The sequence below is a fragment of the Scleropages formosus genome, chromosome 6 (assembly GCF_900964775.1).
Source record: "Scleropages formosus chromosome 6, fSclFor1.1, whole genome shotgun sequence".
Lineage (NCBI taxonomy): Eukaryota > Metazoa > Chordata > Actinopteri > Osteoglossiformes > Osteoglossidae > Scleropages > Scleropages formosus.
In genome coordinates, this window is record NC_041811.1 from 3926634 (window position 1) to 3932644 (window position 6011).

Sequence of the window (6011 nt, forward strand, 5' to 3'; positions counted from 1 at the left end):
ACAATTTAGAGGCAGGATTATCTCTTTTGTTCTGTTATCTGTGTGGCCACAGCCATTATTGAGGGTTTGTCACCACAGGGTGACTCAGGGCCTACGCCTCCTGTCAAAGGAGGTGTTTGAAATTTGCAGGCGTTTATTCAGCAGTTGGACTCTACGTTCACACCTTACACTCATAGCCTGTGGAGAATTAGAGTGAACCTTGATAACGTCTAAGGTTATGGTGGCCTCAGTGGCATCACTGTGAATCATGGATTCTTAAAGACAAGGAAAGACTTCTAACAGGTTCAAAAAGGCACTTTAATATACAAGCTGATTTTTTTTTCCCCTCTTTTTTTTGCTTCCATGAAAAACAGTTTATGGGAAGGTCATTTGCCTTTCAAATTTGGCAATTTGTGGATCTGGAAAGTTCTGTAAGTTAAAGTTGAAAGTTCTCTCTGTACATGGCTGGAGTTCATATTTCTGATTATGCGCACACAAGGTGGGTGCAACCAGATTAACCAGTTCAGTGTCCTGCAGATTATCAAAACATCTTCATTTTTCAACATGCCAAACAGTTGCAGCAGCATCACATTGCATCCCAAAAGAGGGATTCTCAATGTTCATTTCAGTCTTTTTTGAAAATCCCATGGCATGTTCGTGTGTGTGAAATAAAACTGAACTCTCAGTGTGTGTACTGAGCCTGGCACAGCCTTTGCAAATCAGACATGGTGTGGCCCTGTCACACAGAGAAGGTGGGGCGCTGCTTGCGGAGAAGTTCTCGCAGTTTGTTGTCGTCGTCATCCTCGTCTGGGTCCAGTGGTTTGTTGTACGCTTCATCCTCCACCTCGGCCACAGCTTGCTGCCTAGGGGATGGCTGCGTGGAACTGGGCTCCACTGTGCTCTTCTTCCGCCATTTAGTCCGTCGGTTCTGGAACCACACCTGGAGAAGGAGTTCAGGTGACAAAAGAGGGGGGCTTCCAGATCTTGCTTATTCTGAGAGGTGGATTCAACCTGTTTGCATTTGGTCAACTCTTTGTTCTACTGTACAAGAATTGTTGAGTGTGACATTAAGAGTTAGATGTCACTTTGACTGTATTTTGATAATGCTGCATACCATGACCCTAAGATTTGATGATGTTGATGGTGTACAATGATGTGTGTTCATGCATCTGTCTGATGTTGATCCACAGTACCTTGACCTGGGACTCAGTCATACCGAGGGAGCGAGCCAACTTAGTCCTTTCAGGTCCAGACAGGTACTTTGTCTTTTCAAAGGTCTTCTCCAGAAGGAAGATCTGGTGCCCACTGAAGGTGGGCCTGGTATGCTTCTTTTTACCAGGCATCTCACCCAAGTGACTGCAGTCTGTTTATGATAAACATCCCATACTGTCACGGATGTAGATGAGATGTCACAAAGGTAACTGATCTTCCTGTGCTTCCTCACCATTTCCACCAACAAACTGTTTGAGGTTTTTTCAGCAAGAGCAATAAAGTCAGTAGAAATTAAGTTTCAAAATCAAGAGGTAATGGTGACATGTATAGAAGTGTTTCACGCAAATCATAGACTTCACTTTCTTCTGGTCCAGGATCCTAGTCTGATACACAATTCTGCTGTATGAGTTGTGTTTGACCTGCAAAAGTGTCCCCATGTTTCTTCCCTCCTAATCTCTCGCCACTGGATTCCTGTGACTGCCTATATCAAATTCAAGTCTCTGGTTATGGCCTACAGTATCATTACTGGGTCTGCTCCCCAACATCTACAGGACCTTATCGTTCACTACACCCCAAAAAGGCTGCTGTTATCCTCCACTTTTGGCCGCTTGATGGTCCCTCACACAAAAAGTTCAAAACCAAAAGCCCAAAGGTTTTTGGTTCTGGTTCCAAAGTGGTGGAATGATTTCCCTCTCTCATTCAGAACTGCTGAATCCTTCTGAAGAAGGGTGTCAGAATACAGTACATCTCTTTCAGACTCAGACTCTCTAGTTTTTCTGTATGTTCCATTAATTAAAAATAATTATTTTGTCTTTGTCACAAGTATGTTTGTATTTCTTATCAACATTACATGTAACTACCCATGTAATTTATCCTGGTTTAAACAGTAATAAATAGCAGCAACTTCATAAAGGCTATAAGGAGATGTACTTCTTGGTAGTAAACAGCAAATATTGAAGGTATTTACATTGCTTATCAGAAAAATAAGATTTTATTATGGCAGATACAGTCCTTGTAGTATTTCTTTGTTTTGTAACAAATTGATACATAAATCGCTTATAAATCCTTTTCAGTGTCACAATTAATATTAAAAACCTAAGATGATGGAAGTTCCTGGAGAAGAAATATAGCATACTCTCTTCAAAGGATGTTAGCAAAATAACGCTAATTTAAACATCAGAAACAATGAGTCAGAGCCTTTAGTTGCAGGACTAAAGCTGAATCGGAACAGGAACCTGATACTCACCAGTGTTGAACTGCGGTCTGCCAGCTCTCCAGTCGCCTCCTAGATCCAACCTGCAGCCACTGATGATTGGGGCACCTGGGTCTGACTTGGAAAGACCGTATAGTGAAGATGTGTAGTCCCAGCCAAAGTGATCTCCTGGAGTAGAGGTGGGCAGGGGTCCAACCCGCATGGGACATCCACTTGAATCTTGGGTGAAGACACTTTTCGAAACAGTGGTTTGCATGGAATAAGGGTACATTGATACCTGAAAGTCTGGAGTGAAGTGTCCTTGGCCACCCAGCCAGAGAGATCCTGTAGTGTTAGGGTCCATGATGACGCCTTACATCTGGTTCCCTCAAGATTTCCTTGCTCTTGCCTACAATGCTTCCCTCCCCTCTGACAAGGGAGCCTTTTAGTTTTATCTTTCTTGTCCCTTATCAAGAATGTTTCCTCACCCGCACAGTATTTGGTTTGGGAGTCACGGCTTCCAAGTGCTTCCTTTTGGGTTATTCGGCATCTAAAATTCAGACAAGCTCTTGGTGGTGATCCAGATAAATTGGCTCCCTCAACTTAGTTGAAAAAGACCACAGAGATTTATTTGCAATGAAGTGGCGCCATTGTAATAGTATCATCCCCAAGAAATCCAGGTACTGCTGTTTGCAGAGTGGGGTACCTTGTCACAACTGGTTCTTAAGACTAATTACAGTAATTCTCTCCAGCACCATTCACTTAAAAAGTACTGACAACTTTTTGATAAAAGACACCTGATTAGAATTCAAACAATGATTGGTTTGAACTTCATTACAAGTCGCTCATTGGCTACACACAATAACTTTTTTTCCTTAACACGACCCATATCCTATAGGCCTTGTGTATTCTTAAAAGGCAGTGGCTCATGAAGACCAGCTTGCAGCAACAACCATGTGGGTTAGGCCAGCAGGACAGCCACAGTGACCTAATGCATGGATCACTGCCCTTATTCCAGCCTTGTGACTCTATATCTTTTCTTAACATATTGAAATCTTCACTTACAAGCTGCTTTTTTTTTTGGGTTCATCTTGTGTATTTCAGGAGTAGCATGTAGTATAGTTGTTAGGTGTAACTTTGGGATTAGAGTCCAGGTTTTGAATCCCTGCTCCTGCTTTAGTTCCCTTAAAGAAGGTACTACAGAACTGAATGTACTCTTGGTTGATTCAGTAAACCTTATTCCCCTCTGTAAACAGGTGAGTTGTTCTAAGTTGTTTATTGTACAAACCCAATATTTGAAGTTGCCTAAGACAGAAAGATCACTTTACCAGATTATTATTGATTATGATGGGTGGCATGGTGGCACAGTGAGTAGTGCTGCTGTCTCACAGCACCTGGGTGGTGTGAGAAAACTTAGGTTCAATCCCTGCTCAGTCTGTATGGAGTTTGCATGTTCTACCCATGTCTGTGTGGGTTTCCTCCCACAGTCTAAAGACATGCTGTTTAGGTTCCCCATAGTGTGTGAGTGACACAGAAAGAGTGTGTTTCACTGATGTATGGATGACTGACCCATTGTAAGTAGTGTATCTAGTGGTGTAAGTCACCTTGGTGAATAAGGTGTGTGGGCTGGTAATAGTATCCATTATAAGTTGCTTTGGAGAAAAGCATCTGCTAAGTAAATAAAATGCAATCTATAGGTGTACATCTTTTAATTTGCCTTCACTATGGATATATTAAATATTTTATTCATGTGGGATTCAAGTATTTGTTCATGCTCATTCTTTCAGTCTAAACAAAACCCTGAATCCAACAATATCAGTTAATTAAACTGAATATTCAGTACTGCGAACATCTGCGTTTTTCAGCACTTTTATTCGAAACATGTAATTATTCCTGTTCAATCAAAATGGCTCCAGTAAAAATGTTAGAACCAAGGGTAAGAGCCTTGAAGTCGAATTTGATTCATAGCGCCTGCTTGCATGATTTTAATTGTAACAGAGGGTACAGAAGTGGTTTGATTACTTTCTTCTGTACGTCTTAGACTGACTGAAGAAACTTACACACTATGAAGAAGATGAAAACCTCTCACAGACTTAGCTGGATTCAATGCCAAACCCACAGCCCAGAAGCAGTACCATTGCTACCCCCTGTGCTACTATGCCACTTAAAACTTAACATACTGTATTTCAAAGGAACTGCAAAGATGTTACAGTGACTAGGGACTTTTGCAATAGCTATAGTTTGCAGTTTGCAGACACAAAATCACAGATATTGCCAAATTCTCTGTCTGTGTCTGATAGGGCTGGCAGTCATTTCTCCGACAGACACACCTGTGAAAGTGTTTGCTCTTGGCACATTGCCAAGTCAACACGGGTTACAGGTCAATGCAGGTCAAGTGCTCTAGTTACACCCAAAGCAACTTTAAACTTCCTTTCCAGTCTAATCCTGGTTTGTGCCTTCTCAGACAATAGGGGGTGTGGCCAGCCTACACTGATGAGTGACAGAATTTACTCACTCCTCCAAACATTTACATTTCATTTACATTTATTAATTTTAGAGGCATTTTTCTTCAAAGCAATGTATAAGTGTAAACAAAAGACAGATGAAGAGCTTTCAATGCAGAAATGGAAGACTCTATGCACAACTTGTCTGATAGCACCATGTTGCTGGTTCACATCACTTAAAGTATCAGCCTATAGAAGAAACATTCGAACAGTAAATATATAGTTGTAGTAGATGGTAATGAACTCATTTACGTAGCTGTCAGGAAATCAGAAAAGAAGTGGTTATGAAAGAGAATAGTTTGAGACCCTTCTTGAATGCTGGCAGGGATTCAGGAACTCTGAGCGACAGAGGGAGATTGTTAAAACACATCAGGGTCGAAACTGAGAACTGATGGGGTTTGAATTTTGATGCCCCTGTACCATTAAGTGGCCATATGTTGAGCGCAGTAGTGTTGCTGGGATGCAGGGAGTGATCAGGCCATCTAGACCCCCACAAGTCATGAATGAGTCAATATCTCTGAGGGAATTCTGCTTCGCTGTTTCTGCCAGTCAGTTCTATAATGACTGTTTAGTTTGCGGAAGGCGTGTGAGATCCTGTAACGTGTTCATACTATCTTCTCAGCAAAATTGCATAAAGCCATCCTACAACACTTGTTTCTCTTTCTTTTCCCAATACCGCCCTCCCATGGTTAAATCGCACTCCAACATTAGACCAAAAAACCAGTTGATTTTATCAAAACACAGCTTTTCTCAACTTAAATGAACATTCTCATTTTTCTTCCTATTCTATCTCACTGCATCAAAGATATGTTCTCAACACCAAATTTACTCTTAAATACACATTGTCCTTATAAAAATTTGGAATTCTGATGAGACTTCAGCCTGTAGAATTCATGCCAGTTCCCTCTCCAGTCCTCCTCCAACAAAGAGAACCAAACCGGTCTGATCGGGCCCATTTCACCCTCAACAATCAAAAGGCTGATCATTTATATATTCTCCAAGATGACTGTGTTGGAAAAATCAGCGGCGCATGGCATCACGAGTGTAATTACACGACTGGTTACTGGAGGACAGTGAACTTTGTAGGGGGGTCAGCAGCCAGGGAGTTGCGTGTGTCCCACAGC